We start from the raw sequence: 21,179 nt of genomic DNA, 5'->3' as shown, positions 1-21,179 counted from the left end.
CCTCCCTGCTCTGACATCTGAATCTGTCTGTGCATTATACATCTGCCCCACCGGCAACAGGGTCTTACCGAGGAGCACTGACAGCGTACTTGTTTTATTTTTTTATACCGAATGAATACATAAAGATACTATTTCAGGTTTCATCTTGATAACTGAAGCTATGACTGTGACTATCACATGCTCCTGTACACGCGTAGTAAGAAGTTGCTGTCTATTAATTATTGATGTAAGCTTTGTGCATTATTCACAGTAGAAGAGACTGTGCACCTGCCAGCAGCTCTGTGCACGCCTGTGGAATGATATCAGGTGAATGTTTATTAATGGCTGTTTGCACTGAGACAATACAGCGCTCGTGGTGAACAGCTTTCCCGCCCGAGCACCCGGTGCATATTTGTCTTCTCTTTGGCTCCCGCCTTTTTCATTAGGTTGCAGGCGCTAATGCACAGACACAGCACACACACAGGAGCAGTGCCTGGCTCTGCTCCCGCGCCCAGAAGAAAGTCTGTCTTGTTTACCTTGCATTGTTTCCTGTGTGTTCTGAAGGAATGCAGGAGGGGAAATGACTGCGCTTTCAATAGTTGAAAGAAAATGTCATTGTAGAGTTTGCTTCTGTTTGCTGCCACCAACCTGATGTTAATTGATCTAACAGTCAGCTCTCCTCCTGCTGTCTAGTGTGGAACTTACATTTTAGCCTGGCTTGCATGCTAAGACTTAAAGTACCACAAGAGTTGTATGACAACAGGTTGGAACGTCAAATGTTCAGATTGTCTAGTGTGTATGCTCTATAAGTGTATTAAATCCCGGCCGCTATTTCCGCCTGGCGGAAATAGCATCCCTCACCTGTGCAGTGCTGCCGTTATCGGCTGCCGGGATTCTGCTCCCAAGAGGGCTCTTCTCGCCCCCTGCGAGTTTAAATCAGTTGATTAAAAGCCATGGATATCGCTTCTGTGGCTGACTCCCCCTCCGAGCAGGACAAGTCACTTACTACACTACAGTGCTCTGCCAAATAGCAATGGCTTTGTATGAACTAACAATTATACATAGTCAGAATCTGCAAACTTGCAGTGCAGGAGCAAATAGCTCTAACATTATGGAGGGCGGTACCAATATTTATCTTACCTCGGGGCAACTGGGACAAACGTACGCCACTGCCTGGGGCAGAGGCGTACCTAGATAATCGTGGGCCCCATAGCAAAAGATAGTAAGGGCCCCCTATTTAGCAACTGATGGTGATAAATGTATGTAAAACATATACAGGTTGAGTATCCCGTATCCAAAATGCTCGGGACCAGGAGAATTTTGGATAACGGATTATTCCGTATTTCGGAATATTTTAATATTTCAATGATGTATTTTGAAGTATCTTGCATTTATGCTGTATAAACACATAATATACACACAAATATATTTTATTACCACATAAAATACACACAAACATATTTTAATTGTTCAAAAAACAAGGTTTCAAAACGTGAAACAAAATGTGTGTACTATCTCAGCACTGAATTTGAATGCCAAGCAATCATTGTCTTGCACATATATAGTGCCAGTTACATATCATGTCCCCAGTGATGCTGTTACATATGTCCCCAGTGAGTTTTTAGCAAAAAAAAAATTTTTTTTCACTTTCTGGAATGTCCGTATTTCGGAATAATTCGGATAACGGATATTCGGATACGGGATACTCGACCTGTACTTAGACGGCAAAGATGGGCCCCCTTCAGCTCTGGGCCCCATAGCAGCTGCACCCCTTGCACCTATGGTAGTTACGCCTTTGGCCTGGGGCTTATGTAACATGTGCAGTGATTTCACCCGATTCTGGTGGATCGTAATGAAAAATCAGGTGAAATCTCATGTGTATGACATCCAATTCAATGGCAGTCCAGTGCACTTTGGACCGGAGTCAGAGGTCAGACATGCTGCACAGTCGATCGGTCAGACCCCCCCCCCCAGTGGCAGGGTATGGAATCGCATGCGATATATCACATGCAGAAGGACTGCTTGCAATCATGCCATCCGGAAAAGTCCTGGGCAGCTCACAGGGCATCGTATGCGACTTCCCTCCACGGGGAAGTGGCATAGTGTATGGGGGCCTTTATATTTGGGTGGGTTATGTTGTTTCTGTGCAGGGCAAATACTGGGTGCTTTATTTTTACACTGCAATATAGATTTCAGTTTAAACGGTTTCAATGTCTGGTTTCTTTTTGGTTTGCTAACAATGCTGGATCAGAGTGTCCCTCTGAGTCCAACATCCCGTGCATCCTGCTGCAGTAGAGGATGGAGGAACCACGCTCCGGGCGCCCGCCAGTAACGCATTATCTCAGCGAGCTCCCGGCAATTACAAAAGTGAGCTGCAGCGCCCTCTATTGTAGCATTCTATGCAGCTGGCGGCCCGACCCTAACCCGCCTCCCTCTCTTCCAGGACGGGTAACTGCCTGAGGGACACCTCACTCGGCGCTGCAGTGCTGCGCACCACGGCACCTCCTTTAGGAATAAAAGGAAAAACATTCAGAAGGGTGCAGGGGATTGCTTGCTAGGACCTCGGGCTCCCCCAGCGTCCGGGACCAGGGGCGGATTTTGGGATGAGGGCGCCCCTAGGCACAACAATAACGTTCGCACCCCCCCCCCCTGCCTAATTGTATTATTTTTTATTGATTCCTTATAAGCCCTCATTTGATAATAGCCAATATACTGGATTTATTAAAAAAAGCCACTAACTGTGACATGTTCTTTTATTATGAATACATTACTAAGTAGGACAGGTTACAGGGGCAGTATCTGCATGTCCTATCCATTTACACTCTATTTAAGATGGAACATAATACAGTACAGTGGATATTTTGCAGTTATTGGTACATTTTGGGCTGACAGTACTATCCCAGGCATCCAAGTGCCGCCCCCAAACATGTGCCGCTCCTAGGCACGTGCCTCACGTGCCTAATGGGAAATTCGGCTCTGTCCAGGACCCATAGCAATTGCACCCTCCATAGTTACGCCACTGCTTAGGGAATAATTCAGACCTGATCGCAGGACAACTGTGTTCTAAAAATGGGTAAAACTGCTGCACTGCAGGTGGGGCAGATGAAACATGTGCAGAGAGAGAGTAAAATTTGGGTGGGGTTTGTTCAAACTAAAATCTACATTGCAGTGTAAAAATAATGTGGCCAGTATTTACCCTGCACAGAAACAAAATAATAACTGCCCCAAATCTAACTCTCTCTGCACATGTTACATCTGCCCCACCTGCAGTGCAGCATGGTTTTTCCCATTTTGAGAACAAATTTGTACTGCGATCTGGTCTTATATAGGCCCATACACACAATAACTAAGTTAACAAGTACCATTACTGTCTAAATATCAAATCAAATACTGTAGTAAAAGCTGAGATTGTGAAAAAAAACATTTACAGTAAATTAGCATGTTGTCATCAGTTTATTACTTTCAACCCCAATAGTAATTTGTCTTATGTATATTCAACAGAAGCAAACATACATCAGGGTTGCCGACCCTCCCGGAATTCCCGGGAGTCTCCCGAAAATCAGGTCCCCCTCCCGGCCCCCCGGAAGGGTGGGCAACCCTCCCGGAATCTGGGGGACCCCCCTGAGCCCCCCGAATCGCGGCATGTAAATGCCGCAATCCGCGGGTCTCAGAGGAGGGGGCGGAGCTAAAATGGCACAATCGCGTCATTTTAGCCCCGCCCCCTCCATGGATATCAGTCATTTCTACTATTTCCCGTCATGGGGACGGGGCTTAATGACGTCACTGTCAAGCCCCGCCCCCCATCGGGTAAGGAAAGCCTCCTCTCCGGGCTTCTCCCGGAGAGGAGCATTCAAAAGTCGGCAACCCTGACATACATACATACATAAATACATACATACATACATATTTCAAGTGTGCTTCTATGCTGACTAGCATCATTTGACATAACACCATAATAGATTTATCTTTTACATTGAAATGGGTCCATTATATGGAGATGTGTTCAAATATTACAGAAAATGTTGCTTAGGTTTTGAACAGTGTTTATAGAGCTTGGCTGTACTTAAGAGAAGCACAAATATTATTCTCTGACATTAGGAAGTATAAATTACCTGAAGACGCCATTATGTACTTTGTGCATTACTGTGGTTTACGCTTTCAACTGTGTTTACCTTATGAACTTTCAGAATGAAGACTTACAAGTTCAACATCAGTGATTACCATGTAGCAGCAAATGAGGATTTCATTGTGAAATATCTGTTTAAGAGCAATCTATACTGCTGCCTAGTGAGAACAGATTCTCAGGCATGAAGTCCAGGGTTGCCTATTTCCTGGCTGCCCTCTCTGGGAGAGGGCAGCCAGTTCAGTAAGCAGGGGAGGCGGGGCCACTGACAGGGCAGGATGGGGGCGGGGCAGCCACCAGGTGACTAGTGTAGGGGCATGGCCAATGCGACGTGTCCTTGTGGCCACGCCCCCTGTCTTGCAATGTGGGTTTTTCAGGCATTGCACAGCTGGGGACGGGGCTACAAAGACGCAAATTGTTCTCCAGGGGAGAGGGTGTTATGGGAGGCTGCCCAGATTCCGGGAGGCTTGCCTATCTTTCCGGGGAGCAAGGAGGTTGACACGATTTCCGATTAAGACTGTATAATTGTATAAGATTTTTGAGTGAAGTGAGTCCGAACGATTTCTGCTTCTGCCCTCCCATGCAGCGGTAACAGGAGAGAGCTGCTCGGTTGACAGAGCCCACAACCTCCTCCACAACGCAGCTCTGAGCCACCCTGCACCCCACCCGCCACGCTCATTGCCTCCCCGCTGACCCCAGCTGCATGAAGCGCTACTTTAACGCTATGCTCAGCACGGCCAGCCGCAAAAATAAAGAACAAGAGCGCCAGACCCCGGGATCCAAGATGGCGCCACACACCATCACACGTCGCACAGCTCCAGCCTCACCTCTCCCAGACTAACGGGGACCCACTGCTGGACTCTGATACAACTGGGGCACTCGACCCCCACAGTGAGTACCCTGCACAAGATCAGCTTTTACCGGATCTCTCTGCCCCAGTCACCTATGGGGATATGGCAGCTGCGCTCAGGGCTGCCATAGGCCCCCTGCTTCAAGAGCAGACAGCGGACATTAACAAGCAATTAGCTCATTTACAACAGAGGGTGCTGGCTACTGACCAAACAGCAGGAGCTAACTTTGCTGATGTAGCTGAGCTTAAAAAATCCCTACACTTAGCAAATAGGGAAATTGACCATCTACATACTGTAACAAGGTCCAGGATCTTGAAAATAGGTCCATTTGAGGCAACCTCAGAATAATAGGTATGCCTGAGACAGTGAAGGGTCAGGAGCTTTTTGATTTTATTCGTTTAACCCTGCCAGAGCTACTAAAAGTGTCAGACAGATGCAATAATCTAGTGATTGACAGGGCCCATCGATTAGGATAGAAACATAGAAACATAGAAACATAGAATTTGACGGCAGATTAGAACCACTTGGACCATCTAGTCTGCCCCTTTTTTAAACATGTTACCTCAAACCATATTTGATCCTTATTTTTTTGTAAGGATATCAATATGCCTATCCCAAGCATGTTTAAATTGTACTACTGTATTTGCCTCTACCACCTCTGATGGGAGGCTATTCCACTTATCTACTACTCTTTCTGTGAAGTAATTCTTCCTCAAATTTCCCCTGAATCTTCCTCCCTCTAGTTTCAGTGCATGTCCTCGTGTTCTGCTGCTCCTCTTCCTGTGAAGAATGTCTCCCACCTGTACCTTGTTAAAACCCTTGATATATTTGAAAGTTTCTATCATGTCCCCCCTTTCCCTTCTCTGCTCTAAAGTATACATATTAAGATCTTTTAGTCTTTCCTGGTACGTTTTGTGATGTAGGCCATGCACCATTTTAGTTGCCCTTCTTTGTACAGTCTCTAATGTATTTATATCCTTCTGGAGATATGGCCTCCAGAACTGAACACAATACTCTAGATGAGGTCGTACCAATGACCTATACAGTGGCATTATTACTTCTTTCTTTCTACTGCTGATACCTCTCCCTATGCAACCAAGCATCTGACTTGCCTTCTTCATTGCTTTGTTACATTGCCTACCTGCCTTTAAGTCCCCTGAAATAGTGACACCTAGATCCCTCTCTTCCTCAGTAGTTTCCATTATAGTGCCATTTATACTATATTTAGTCTTTGGATTTTTGCAACCCAAGTGCATGATTTTGCATTTTTTGGCATTAAACTGTAGTTGCCATGCTCTTGACCATTCCTCTAATCTACCTAGATCATCAATCATTTGTTTTACCCCTCCTGGTGTGTCTACCCTGTTGCATACCTTTGTGTCATCTGCAAAAAGGCACATTTTACCCTCAATTCCATTTGCAATATCACCAATAAAGATATTAAAAAGCACTGGTCCAAGTACAGATCCCTGGGGTACTCCACTTGTGACCTTTCCCTCCTTTGACTGTACTCCGTTTACTACAACTCTCTGTTTTCTGTCCTGCAACCATGCTCTTATCCATTCAACTATCTTAGAATCCAATCCCAAGCTTTCAAGTTTATTTAACAGTCTGCGATGTGGGACAGTGTCAAAAGCCTTACTAAAGTCTAGATAAGCTACATCTACAGCCCCACCTTGATCTATTACTTTAGTCACCCAGTCAAAAAAGTCAATAAGATTTGTTTGACATGATCTTCCCCCAGTAAACCCATGCTGTTTTGGATCCTGTAAATTGCTGGTTTTGAGATATTCTACAACTCTTTCTTTTAAGAGTGTTTCCATCAATTTCCCTACTACTGATGTAAGGCTCACTGGTCGATAGTTGCTTACCTCTTCTTTGCTTCCACTTTTGTGCAGTGGGACTACAGTCGCTGTTTTCCAGTCCTTTGGGATTACTCCAGTAGCTAGTGATCTCTCAGACCACAAGAGGGAGCCAGACCCCAGGCGGTGATCTTTAAGACTTTAAATTTCCTGCATAAAGAATTACTTTGGTCCACCTCAAGAAAAATCAGAGGCCTCTCCTGGCAAGGTCACAAGATTGGTCACAAGATTTTGGTATTCTAAGATTACTCAGCGGAGCTCTCAAAAACACGCAAAGACTTTGCCCTTGTCTGCGCCAAACTAATTAAAGATGGCATCAAATTTGCTATGCTATACCCAGCGAGACTGCGGATTTTCGAGGGTAACTCTTACAAGGACTTCATGTCTCATCTAGATGCAGAGGCCTATCTTTAATGACACAAGCACACGCCACCCTTCAGACTGGGCTGAAGACCCCTGATACTTTTACACTTGGCCCCTCACTCCAGCCAACTCCCTACCTATCCTAACATTAACTGTTACTGTAGCTAAAAAGGTAATTATAAACTCATGGATAACCTCCCACAACCCCAAGGTAACTGAGGTCGAACAACTGTTATTAAAATATGTGTACTATGACAGATATGACACTCCTAGGCATTCGGAGGTTCCTGTATCAAGGTTTGAGAGAATCCATCCGCAAAATACTAGAATCTCCTGCTAATGTTTCTACCCTATAAGTATATAGGGTTACTACCTAGTCCCTTTAATTCCGGACACATATTAATTACACAGGTTCTGTGGCTGGCTGACTTCAAGACTCCACTTCACCTGATTTTACACTGCCACAGAACCTGTGTAATTAACATGTGTCCGGAATTAAAGGGACTAGGTGGTAACCCTATAAGTATACTTACCCGAATGTTTATGTAAACTGCTACTGTCAGTATTCCTTCAACCCACCCCCCCTTCCCCCTCCCCACCCCTTTTTCACCCCACCTCCAACCCCATTTGTACCGTTATTTTCATAACCCTACAATTTACTAAAAGTGATGAAAATTGATGGTTCAAGATCTAGTTAAATAGATTTTGGATAAGTTTCTGATAGATGTAATAATATGTATATTTCTGTTTTATATGTTTGGTGGACCACTTGTGGAACTACTGTATAATATTTCTATGCAATATACATGTAGGTCCATTTATGTTTATATGCATTGTTTATATATTGTTCATCTCAAATGCAAACCTGAATAAACATACAGTATTTATAAAAATAAAATAAGTGAGTCCGAGATGCAACACTGAAAGTACACATACACACCTGTCCAATTTTTCTGCAGATATCTAATCTTCCCATCTTTGGCAGATGAACTGCCTCTCACACACTGATGGGCGAGTGCTTGAATGTGTCAGTGGGGGGTGTATTTAGGGTGGAGTTGAGGGCATTTTGATTCTATGCTAACTTAGGGTCTGCCTATTTTTTTCCTCGATTCCCCACCCACACTCCACCATTCAGACCCTTTTTTCTTTTCTTTTGCCTCTTGAGGTTTGTCAACCTCTTTGTGGCAGGAAAAAATGGCTATTGTGCTGCTTTATGGAGGTGCAATCTCTTTCCAATCCAATACACTGATCTGGTTTGACCTACCCTACTGGGGGTCAGGGGCACTGGCTGTCTGGATGACCTCTTATGGTGTATTGTGGGAGAGTTGTGGCCTCAACATTTATTGGTTGATGGCCAATTGCAGTAGTCCGATCAGCATTAAGACGTAATGGCACTGATAAACTAGTCTTTCTGTCTGCCAACATACTTTATTAAAGTGTTGTAGAACAGAAAATGTTGACCTATTTTAAAGATATTTCAGTTGTCTGTGTCATAATTTCTAGATACTGTAAGCTAGATTTTATTAGCAAGTAAGGATTAATGTGTAGGGTTACACTTAATCTCACATCTGCCGATATGGAGTTTATGCTTGAGTAATGAATCCGGAGAGGAATATGACAAGCCAATCACAGGAGCCTGCACACCTGCTACATTGGTGTTTGGCGATCGGATCTCCTGATTTTTCAGCAGATTTAAAAATCTTCTGACATCAACTGACGGACAGAGGTTGTGGAAATGTACATACTATACCAACGTCGGATCAGCTGGTAGGTCGGAGGTCAGATTGGATGACAATTGGACAAGTATAGCTTTAGATTATTTCTTCCACACATCTAAAGACTTCAGTACTCCAATGATTTACATTGGGGCATATGATCATATCAACAAGTAAATGAATACTGAACAGGCTGCTTTAATGAGCAATATTCTTTTAAATGTTTTGTAATCCTGGCTCACCTGGTCTTTGTGTGTGTTACTGTGGATCATGTTTTCTCTTGTATAGGTATTTTGCAGTTCCTCCCTGATTCATTAGATAAACTCTTCAGTATTTTGGATCAGTTAGGGTCATCTAGGGTATTACAACAAGACACCATTATATGCATTCAATGAACAAAGTATTATTTACAGATGGAGCCCCTCTTTTTAATTGCCGGCGCTCGCTAGAACCTCCTTGCTGGCGAGCGCTGGTGGAGAGGGACTCCATTAGACTGGGACGCACGTGCGTCTCAAACGCATGTGCGTCCCAGTCAGGAACACACGGGGGCAATTCAGGGAGACGGGCAGGGTTAGGAGGGGGTGCGGGGAGGTGGGGGCAAGTGTTGGGGACAGGTGGCGAGGCGGCGGGGACCAGGAGGAGCTCAGGCGGAACGTGGCACGCAAGCGTCTCGTGCTCATGCACCTCTTTCCGATGGCTGGCGGGGCCTGGCAAGCATGAGCCACACTCCATCTGTACTTCAATAAAACTTGTCTCCTCGGAATTCAATGGATTACAGTCTGACCCATGGGTGCAGGAACGTGGGCAGCTTGCACCCCCCCCCCCCCCCCCCCCCAAGTATTTGAGATGCACCAGTGAAAGTACTGGTTCGGGGGCTGCGGATGGAGTGGGGGGGGGGGGGGGGGACAGGGCATAAACTAAGTTAATAGGGACAGTGTCAGGATGGAGGTAATATAATTTTTTTCATCACAATGCCACCTACAGTACATTGTAACAATCTATGGTTAATTCCTCATATAGCATGCATAATAAGCAAATACTGTAGTAATACTTCTACTGTTATTACCACTCCATGCTTACAGCCATGACATACATTACAGGTCCTCTATTAGCTAGGTTAACCCTAAATAGGGGTTTGTTTTATTTAAACATATGTTCATATTTCTGACTGCTTTCCGAGGCTTACTTGGAAATGGAACACTCTCACATATAGTTGTAGATAATTAAGAGCAAGATAGTTGTAATACTTGTTCTGTAAATGTGTATTCATTCATTAATCTGTTTGTCTCCATGGAAACAGTAATCACATTACTGGAAGTTATTTAGTCCTTTGTTTAGTGTAAGTACCAGTCTCCCTACCCTTGCATTGTCTGTTGCAGCAGAGAGAATATGAATATAAAGGGGTGGACAGATGGTGCGAGGAATGGATGATTTTGACTATGCCAAATTTGACTTAGCCCAGGACTAAGGTCATGGGCAATTTGGACCAAATACACTACACTCTGCGACATAGTAAAAATTGCCTTGCGATGCCACAGGGCTTCGCATTGCTATCAAATGCAGTGCACACATGGTTCGATTATGGTTCACCTTGCTAGCCAATTTTGACTAGCACAAAAAAATTGCCTAGCACATCTCACCATGTGTACACGGTTTGAGATTAGGCGTAACTCTACCTACAGTATAGATACACTCAGAGGTGGGACTTCCACTGCAGCAGATGCAGTGCGCAAGGGCCCCTGAAGACTAAAGGGTCAACTTTTAAATCCTCTTCCTGTCACCCACTGTTTTTCTCTGTCACACTCTGCCTACTCCTGTCTCTCCCTGTAACCCTCTGCCTCTCCCTGTCACCCACTCTCATGGGCACTTGTTTCCTAGAATGGCGCCCATGCGATGCGACCGATGCGATGCCCGCGATTTTACATAGAAATGCATGGTAAACTGTAAATCGCGTCGGTCGCATCGCATGCGGGCAAAAAAATCGCATGCGATGCGACTGACGCGATTACCGATTTTACATAGGGAACAATGTTAAATGGCCCAATTGACCCGATTTTACATAGGGAACAATGTTAAATGGCCCACAGACCCCAAATAGCCACCCTGAAGTGTGAAATGGCCCCCCCAATTGATAACGCCACCCCACCATGGGATTTTTTGGCCGCATGTGATGCGACCGCCGCAATTTTTTTCCCTGCGATGCCTAAGATCATGGGCGCTGTTCTAGGAAACAAGTATCCTCTCATGTTACATATTGTGAACTTGGGTTGGAGTGGAGGAGGGGAGAAGGGGTGTGTGTGTGTGTGGGAGGGTTATATTGTTGGACCTGAGCCCAAAATCCACAAGTTCCACCATTGGATACAATCTTATACTGATGTAGTGAATATTTTAACTGGTTTGGTATATAAAGCCAAGGAAAACCAGGATACGCCCACAGCATATACGGTTCTTATGGGATTCTAACAGGAAGATGGAACATAACACATTCCATACATGGATAAAAATCCACAAAGAAAGTCGGATGTGCAGAGTTCAACCAGATCTAGGTAACGGGAGTGGAGATTAGTGTGATGCTAATTCTATTAATTAAAAAGGGGAGAGATGAACCTATGTATTTAATCTATGCAGAGAGTCTTTTGTTTGAAAATCCAATTAGCCTGACACAATATTTTAAACCTCGAGTCTCTAGATGTATTGGCCATACATGCGCATATATATTCACTGGCAGTGCCCTGCTATTTAAAAAAAAAAAAAAAACTCAGCTCCTTTGATTAAAAAAGGTATTTAAAGAGAATAATAATAGTACTTTTTTTTAACGTCTATGCTGCGGACGACGAGTGTGGAGGATGAAAGGAATGGCTTAGTTTGCCCATCAGTAATCAGTACTAGAGGGACTAGGGCTGCACAATAATGACATCATCGCAATAATGCTCCACTACCGTACATATAGACAAATCTTACTTTAATGTGTATGAGCTGGTAGGGAGACGGTAATGCATGCAGGGACAAATACATGATTTCTGTAGGACAGTTTTAGGAAATGTGACAAAGTCCTGGTACGAAACGCGTTGAGATTGGCCTGTACGGAAGACGGAGTAACGTCACCAGAGTGAGGAGAGCGGAGACGGAGACAGCAGCGTCTGTGAGTTCAGCGTGAGAGGCTGTTCCTGACGGAAAGATCCTATTCCTGATGCCGGCAGTGGTTCCGTCCACCCCAGTCACTCGAGCTTGGCAAGCTGTTTATCTTTTACCCCCATGTACTGTATGTGAGCATTATTGCAAGTAAAGGAACTGTGTTATATACGTTTGAGCATTATTGCAAGTAAAGGAACTGTGTTATATACGTTTGCTCATTGTGCGCTTCTCCTTTCTCTTTTGCTTACAAGTACACGTTGGGCTTTGGTCAAGTCCTGGAGTAAAGCTGCACGCAACAGGGGATCTGATACATTCCTCCATTGGAGAGAGGGTTTTGCGCAGTGGTATTGTTTTGTGTATATATATATATATAAGACTGAAAATTATACAGATAAATATAGAATTAATAATCCAATTTTCCTTCTGTCTTTCCTTCCACCTCCCATTGTATATCTGTTGTACTATTGCAAAAATCCTTCAATAAACAGTTTAAAAAAAAAAAAAATGAATAATCCAAATTTTCATGTCTTATTGTCAAACATTGGTAAGTTAACTTGGCTTTGCACTCTTTCCTTTTTTAGCATGCTTTTCTGTGGAAGTACTAAGAAAATCATATAATCAAGTATAAATTGCTTGATATTAGTATATCTGTAGTTAAAAGGGAGATTGTTTCTTACTCAATCATGCAATAAATTTCTTTCAAATTAGTGCATTTTTTACAATTTCGTAATAAATTTGGGGTACGTTTTGGACCCTCAAGGAAGGTGGAAATGGTAATCTTTACTTTTAGGGTACTGTTATCAATGTATAATAACAGTTTCAAATAATTATTAGCCTACCCAAAGCCCCCCCACCCGCCAAAACCCCCCACAAAAAACAAATTCAAAATAGGGAGGAAATACTGGAAAGTAGCTGAATTTTCAAAACTTTTGGTCCCTAAAGGCAAACTTTCCCTTCACCTACAAAGCTCAAATTTGTATACTTACTTCTAGCAACAGAAGGAATGGAGAAAACTCTGGGGAGCAGGAGTTTTATGAAAAAATTTTTTTTTCTGAGACACCATACAACATCTATATGTATAACATTTACATTGCCATAAATTAATAGACTATTGATGTGAAAAATATCAGTTTAAAGTGAATAATCGCAGAAGCTTACTTGTGTAATGTCAAAATATATTCAATTCATGTTTTTGTTAACACATTGCCTGTAAACGCCCCATTCACAACATTTTCTTTTGTGGCAGTTAATTTATGATAAATCTCACCAAAGATCTCAGCATGGAAATGATGCCACAATATTAATTATTTTATCATTTATTTTAAAGAGTTTTCTGCCCTGTCAAAATAACAAAACAACCCGCTGATGGTGCCGGGCAAGGGGAAAGCCGCTCAGTGTGTATGCACTGAGCGGCTTTCCTCCCAGCGATGAACGTGATCATCACTGTCCATACATGCTGGGCATAGTCGCCCAGTGTGTATGGACCTTTAGCCTTATATTATATAGGATGCACATGACAATGAGGTATTTTTATTTTCAAATCCGTTTTTATAATTTTCTGATGACATCATATATATATATATAAAAAGAGAAAGGGATGCAAGGCGCCACTTGTGTCCTAGACAGTTAGTTACTCTATCGGTAGAGCTATATGCAGGTGCCCTTTTTCGGAGATAAGGGGTGTCAGCTAACCTCTAAGTAAGGACACCTTGGTAAGAGGTGTCACAAGAGTAAAATGGAGTGGATTGGAAAGAGGTGTAAGCGACAACAAATACCTGGATATATAAAAAAAGAGGGGGTAGGTTTTCTTTTTTAAAACATAAGAAAATGTATTTTATACATATAAAAGTGCACAATAGCACTATTTAAAAACAGACAATATGATACGGTTTACATAGAAAAAACAGACCTATAAAATAAACAAGTTATTTTAAAAGCCTACAGATGATATAGCTAAAAAGAGGGGGAGGGGCAGTGTCAAGTAAAACAAGTAGAAAAAACTTATCTAGGTGGAGGAGTCAGCAGGCATTACCCAACGCGTTTCGTCTGAAAGACTTCTTCAAGGGGTAAGGGAGAAAGGTGCCTGGTGCTATATTTATACCAGTGTGCCTAGTGCTCCTAATTATGAGGTCACATCCTGTTGGATGTGGCTTCCGTTTTTCAAGTGTGCTTTTTACGTAGAAAACGGATCTCTTTCTGATAGTGCAATAGTGGATAGTGCTAGCTAGCTATTCATAATTTGGGATGTGCAAAAAGCAGAGTTTAAACAGCGCAAAAGACTTTTTTACAAGTGAGGGAATAAGGTGCCCCACTTCCGGCGGGCGGACATCACTTCCGCCCCGCTTCCTGTGGGCGATGAGTTAGGTTGGTGTAGGAGACTTCCGCCTCTCCTCGGCGGATGTTCAAGTGTCGTCACGCTTCCGTTTTCTGCAGGCTGCGTGTGATATGATCTGGGAGCTGTCTATCAATCTTCAGCTAGTGCTTTAAACGGTGTTGATGCTTTTAGCTGAATTTTCGTCTCCATTCGGCGGCCATTTTCTTGGGGATCTTTGCATCTTTAGTATGGGAAAACGGCCATTTTCTTGACTGTGGGTTGCTTTATAAATGGATTTCATGATGTACGGCTTCATATGAGATGTGTCATACATGGAAATATAAAATGCATATATTAGTGTCTGAATTTGATACATATTAGTTTATAAACGATCTAAATAATTTCGTGTGGACTTTATTTTATTATGTGCTTTATTTTAGTAATAAAGATTAGATGACCATAGCAGCAGAGATATATATAATATAGAAATAAAGGTGTAGAAATATAGTGTAGATAACCATAGCAGCAGGGATATATATAATATAGAAATAAAAGTATAATATATATAAGTTAATAAATAAATGAATAAACTATGCATAAAAAACTGATAGCAGCATGAATTACAGATGTGTTTATTTATAAAAAGAGAAATTTTATTATTATAATTTTAAACTAATAACAAGAGGACCCAGTAGGAAAATGCATCATATATATGTATATATAGTTAAGAAGGTGTTATTTAAAAGAATCTAGTAGGAATAGGTGATAAAGTGATTAATAAATAAATAAATATTCTCCATTTATTTGTGAATAAGTGAGGGGAGAAGGTGGGGAACAGTAAGTGGGATGTGAGCAGTCTGGGCCTTCATATCTGTTGCTTGTCCTTATCACGGGGTATTGCTCTGTGCATGAGCTGTGCATTACAGAACCTGTTCTTCTCAGGTCGTCTCCTGTCCCGGTACTGGACAGGCCCAAACACTGCTTGGCTGCCAAGATCGGACGAGATTGGGCATTGCCAGTGTGGTATGACTGTAATGATTTTTCAGAGCCCCTCGGACTTGAAGACCTCTTTGCTCAAGGAGAGAGATAAAAGGAAGTGCAAACATATGAGGAGAGGAGAAGAAAGGGGAGAAAAGAGGGGGGGGAGGGGGGGAGGGAGGAGAGAAGTTTGAGTGGGAACTTTTTGGATCGACACAGAGTTACAAGACCTTTACAGGAATGGTGCAATTTCATAGCCCTCGTTTAGGCCACTTGGATGTAGCGTCTGGAGCTGGAATATCCAGAACATCTCCCTTTGAGACAATTTTCTCGCCAGATCACCTCCTCTTTCTCCCAGTTTGACATGTTCGATGGCCTTGAACGTCATTTCTTCTGGGTTGGATGTGTGTGTGGTATTGAAGTGTCTGGGGACTGCATGGTTGTCCAATTTATTCTTGATACTTCTTACGTGTTCTTGGATCCTGAGCTTTAATGGACGCTTGGTTTTCCCCACATACTTCTTTCCGCAGGTGCATTCTAATAAGTATATGACGGAGGTGGATGTGCAATTCATAAAGTCTTTGATTTGGAATTCATTATTATTTCCTGTGTCTGTGAAGCTTTTCCTATTAGGATGGAGGTATTTACATATGACGCATTTCCCACACTTGTATGATCCCTTACATCTGGGCATTTTTGTTGAAGGTTTGACTGTTTTCAGCATACTAGGTGCTAATAGGTCCTTTAAGTTTTTAGATTTCCTATAAACAATGTCTGGTTTTGGGGGTAAGAACCCTTTTAGGATTGGGTCCATCAGGAGGATACCCCAATGATTTTGTAGAGACTTCTTGATAATGTTCTCATGTCTATTGTAGGTAGTAATGAATGCTACGGAGTCTTTTTTATCCTCTTCTTTCCTCTTGTATGTAAGTAGTGACGTACGATCTGTATTTCTCGTTTTCTCAGCTGCTTTTTCAATAAGGCCCATAGGGTATTCTTTTTCCGCAAATCTTTGCCCATATAGGGTGAGTTGTTCTTCCATATCTTCTTGTTTGCTACAGTTACGCTTGATCCTATGGAATTGAGAGTACGGGATGTTATCTTTCCATCTTTTTAGATGGTTGCTCTTTTGGTGAAGATAACTGTTCTTGTCCACACTTTTGACGTAATTCTTTGTTATGACTTCATTGTTTTCTTGCATCAGGATCAGGTCCAGGAATTCAATGGATATTTTTTGTATGTTGGAGGTGAACTTGAGATTCATGTCATTTTCGTTCAAAGCCTCGAAGAATTCCTGAAATTGTAGGTCTGTCCCGTCCCATACAATTAGAATGTCGTCTATATATCGTTTATATAGTATGATGGCATTTTTAAAAACTTGATTATTATGGATAAAAACATTTTTCCAATGCCCCATAAAAAGGTTTGCGAAACTCGGCGCAAAGATAGTCCCCATAGCTGTTCCGCACTGCTGTAAATAAAATTGGTCTTGAAATTTTAAATAATTATGGTGCAGGATAAAAAACATGACATCACAAATCAAATTTCTGTGTTCCGGTGAGAGTGAGGCGTCTTCTTCCAAATACTTTCTGCAGGCTTCTACTCCTTTTTTATGTTCTATACACGTGTATAAGGACTGTACGTCAATGGTTACCCATCTATATGTATCTTTCCACTTAAAGCCTTCCATTGTGTTTAGCACGGCTGTTGTGTCTTTCAAGTATGAGGGCAGACATTTCACATATTTATTCAAAAAAAGTCCACATATTGGGACAGGTTGGAGGTCAATGAATCTATCCCCGCCACTATAGGTCTTCCGGGCGGGTTAGTTAGGCACTTGTGGATTTTGGGCAAGAAGTAAAAAATTGGGGTAATGGGGTCTGATCTCAATAAATACTGAAATTCGTCTTTTGTTAAAATGTTAGTTCTGAGTCCTTGTAGAAGAAGAGTGCGTAGTTCTTCAATGTATAGATCTTTGGGGTCATTGGTTAATTTACTGTATGACTTCCCATCAGCCAGTAGCCTTTCTGCCTCCTTGACATAGGCGTCCCGGTCCATAATGACCATACCCCCCCCCTTTGTCAGCTGGTTTTAGTATTATGTCCTTGTCCTTCTGTAGTTTTTTCAGTGCCTCCCTTTCAGAGTTTGTAAGGTTCTTGGTTTTTACTGGTTCCTGCTCTGCATCGCATAGATCCTTTTTGACCAGATCATAAAAAATACTAATATTAGGTCCTTTCGACTCTAGCGGATAGTATTTTGAGGTGGGTTTTAAGCCTGATTTTGATTGATTTTCAAAATTTGATGTTATTGCATCATCTTTTCTAATGAAGTGCCTCTTCAGTGTAAGTTTTCGTACAAATTTGTTTAAGTCAATGTAGGTCTCAAATTTGTTCATGGTGCTTGTAGGGGCAAATGACAGTCCCTTACCTAGAAGGGAGATTTCTGGTGTTGTGAGTACATGTTTCGATAGGTTAAAGATGCCTTTGTTGGTAGCCAAGTCAGCAGTGTCTTGCTTCGTTATGCCGCTTTTTTTTGGGATCTCTTCCTCCCGCTGCCCCGTTTTCCTCTTCGTCTGTGAGTCTTCTTTTTAATGGTGAAGCTTGTTTTACGTCTTCCCTCAGGACTACCCTCCAATCCTCCTTTCTCCTTGTTCCTGTGCTTGGGGATAAAAAAGAGGATGAGGATGATGATGGTTCTTGCTCTCCATTTGATCTCAATCTTTGCAGAGCGGTAAATCTGTTTTGAGTCCTTAGTGGTGCATAATTTGGTGAGTCGTAGCTTTTGCGTCTTACTGGTGCTTTCTTATGCACGGCTTGTGTCCACTTGTTTCTGTTGTCATTTTTTGGGTGATGTTCAGGGTTGTTGAATCTGCTCCAGTGTTTGACCTTGCCCTGGTCATAATCAGTTTTGTCTCTCAGGAATTTCTTTTCCTTGCCTTTAATGACGTCCTCCTCTATTCTTTCTAGTTTTTTGTTTAGGACTTTTTCATTAACTCTGTAGTCCTCTGTGTCTTTATATGATTCCAAGACTCCTTCCTGAGTTTTGATGTTTATTTCCAGTTCTGCCAGGGTTTTTTGTTTTTCCTCTATCAATAATTTCATCAGACTCAGGAAACATGCGTGGAGAGTGGCATCCCATTTTTCCATAAATGGGGAGTCTTGGTTTCCAAAGGTGGGTTGTTTTTGGATCCTCAGAACTCTTGGGATCCTATTCACTGATATGTAGTGTTGGAGTCCTTGTATGTCCCACCAAGTTTTTACCTCCTTTGTAAGTGTTTTCTCTATGGCCCAGAATAAATCATCCAGGTCTTGAGATGGTACGGTATCATTTGTCTGTTTGTTCTTGTTGAAGATGCTTTTGCACAAAATGTCTCTTTTTGTGGTACGTTCATTGTTTCTAAACATTTTTAAAAAACGTCCTAACACCAGGCTGCCTTACAAAAAAACCAAGAAATGTTTAAAAAGAGAAAGGGATGCAAGGCGCCACTTGTGTCCTAGACAGTTAGTTACTCTATCGGTAGAGCTATATGCAGGTGCCCTTTTTCGGAGATAAGGGGTGTCAGCTAACCTCTAAGTAAGGACACCTTGGTAAGAGGTGTCACAAGAGTAAAATGGAGTGGATTGGAAAGAGGTGTAAGCGACAACAAATACCTGGATATATAAAAAAAGAGGGGGTAGGTTTTCTTTTTTAAAACATAAGAAAATTTATTTTATACATATAAAAGTGCACAATAGCACTATTTAAAAACAGACAATATGATACGGTTTACATAGAAAAAACAGACCTATAAAATAAACAAGTTATTTTAAAAGCCTACAGATGATATAGCTAAAAAGAGGGGGAGGGGCAGTGTCAAGTAAAACAAGTAAAAAAAACTTATCTAGGTGGAGGAGTCAGCAGGCATTACCCAACGCGTTTCGTCTGAAAGACTTCTTCAAGGGGTGAGGGAGAAAGGTGCCTGGTGCTATATTTATACCAGTGTGCCTAGTGCTCCTAATTATGAGGTCACATCCTGTTGGATGTGGCTTCCGTTTTTCAAGTGTGCTTTTTACGTAGAAAACGGATCTCTTTCTGATAGTGCAATAGTGGATAGTGCTAGCTAGCTATTCATAATTTGGGATGTGCAAAAAGCAGAGTTTAAACAGCGCAAAAGACTTTTTTACAAGTGAGGGAATAAGGTGCCCCACTTCCGGCGGGCGGACATCACTTCCGCCCCGCTTCCTGTGGGCGATGAGTTAGGTTGGTGTAGGAGACTTCCGCCTCTCCTCGGCAGATGTTCAAGTGTCGTCACGCTTCCGTTTTCTGCAGGCTGCGTGTGATATGATCTGGGAGCTGTCTATCAATCTTCAGCTAGTGCTTTAAACGGTGTTGGTGCTTTTAGCTGAATTTTCGTCTCCATTCGGCGGCCATTTTCTTGGGGATCTTTGCATCTTTAGTATGGGAAAATGGCCATTTTCTTGACTGTGGGTTGCTTTATAAATGGATTTCATGATGTACGGCTTCATATGAGATGTGTCATACATGGAAATATAAAATGCATATATTAGTGTCTGAATTTGATACATATTAGTTTATAAATTGCACATCCACCTCCGTCATATACTTATTAGAATGCACCTGCGGAAAGAAGTATGTGGGGAAAACCAAGCATCCATTAAAGCTCAGGATCCAAGAACACGTAAGAAGTATCAAGAATAAATTGGACAACCATGCAGTCCCCAGACACTTCAATACCACACACACATCCAACCCAGAAGAAATGACGTTCAAGGCCATCGAACATGTCAAACTGGGAGAAAGAGGAGGTGATCTGGCGAGAAAATTGTCTCAAAGGGAGATGTTCTGGATATTCCAGCTCCAGACGCTACATCCAAGTGGCCTAAACGAGGGCTATGAAATTGCACCATTCCTGTAAAGGTCTTGTAACTCTGTGTCGATCCAAAAAGTTCCCACTCAAACTTCTCTCCTCCCTCCCCCCCCCCCTCTTTCCTCTTTTCTCCCCTTTCTTCTCCTCTCCTCATATGTTTGCACTTCCTTTTATCTCTCTCCTTGAGCAAAGAGGTCCTCAAGTCCGAGGGGCTCTGAAAAATCATTACAGTCATACCACACTGGCAATGCCCAATCTCGTCCGATCTTGGCAGCCAAGCAGTGTTTGGGCCTGTCCAGTACCGGGACAGGAGACGACCTGAGAAGAACAGGTTCTGTAATGCACAGCTCATGCACAGAGCAATACCCCGTGATAAGGACAAGCAACAGATATGAAGGCCCAGACTGCTCACATCCCACTTACTGTTCCCCACCTTCTCCCCTCACTTATTCACAAATAAATGGAGAATATTTATTTATTAATCACTTTATCACCTATTCCTACTAGATTCTTTTAAATAACACCTTCTTAACTATATATACATATATATGATGCATTTTCCTACTGGGTCCTCTTGTTATTAGTTTAAAATTATAATAATAAAATTTCTCTTTTTATAAATAAACACATCTGTAATTCATGCTGCTATCAGTTTTTTATGCATAGTTTATTCATTTATTTATTAACTTATATATATTATACTTTTATTTCTATATTATATATATCCCTGCTGCTATGGTTATCTACACTATATTTCTACACCTTTATTTCTATATTATATATATCTCTGCTGCTATGGTCATCTAATCTTTATTACTAAAATAAAGCACATAATAAAATAAAGTCCACACGAAATTATTTAGATCGTTTATAAACTAATATGTATCAAATTCAGACACTAATATATGCATTTTATATTTCCATGTATGACACATCTCATATGAAGCCATACATCATGAAATCCATTTATAAAGCAACCCACAGTCAAGAAA

General features: G+C 42.0%; 2 pseudogenes; one reads left to right on the top strand and one right to left on the bottom strand.

The window, feature by feature from the left end:
• Window positions 1-15,259: 15,259 nt before the first annotated feature.
• On the bottom strand, window positions 15,260-15,379 carry LOC146050821 (5S ribosomal RNA; annotated as a pseudogene).
• Window positions 15,380-20,410: 5,031 nt separating this feature from the next.
• Window positions 20,411-20,530, top strand: LOC146050820 (5S ribosomal RNA; annotated as a pseudogene).
• The last annotated feature ends 649 nt before the right edge of the window (window positions 20,531-21,179 follow it).

Source organism: Crinia signifera, chromosome 12 (genome assembly GCF_055691185.1).
Source record: "Crinia signifera chromosome 12, ASM5569118v1, whole genome shotgun sequence".
NCBI lineage: Eukaryota > Metazoa > Chordata > Amphibia > Anura > Myobatrachidae > Crinia > Crinia signifera.
This window is presented reverse-complemented; position numbering and strand designations above follow the sequence as displayed.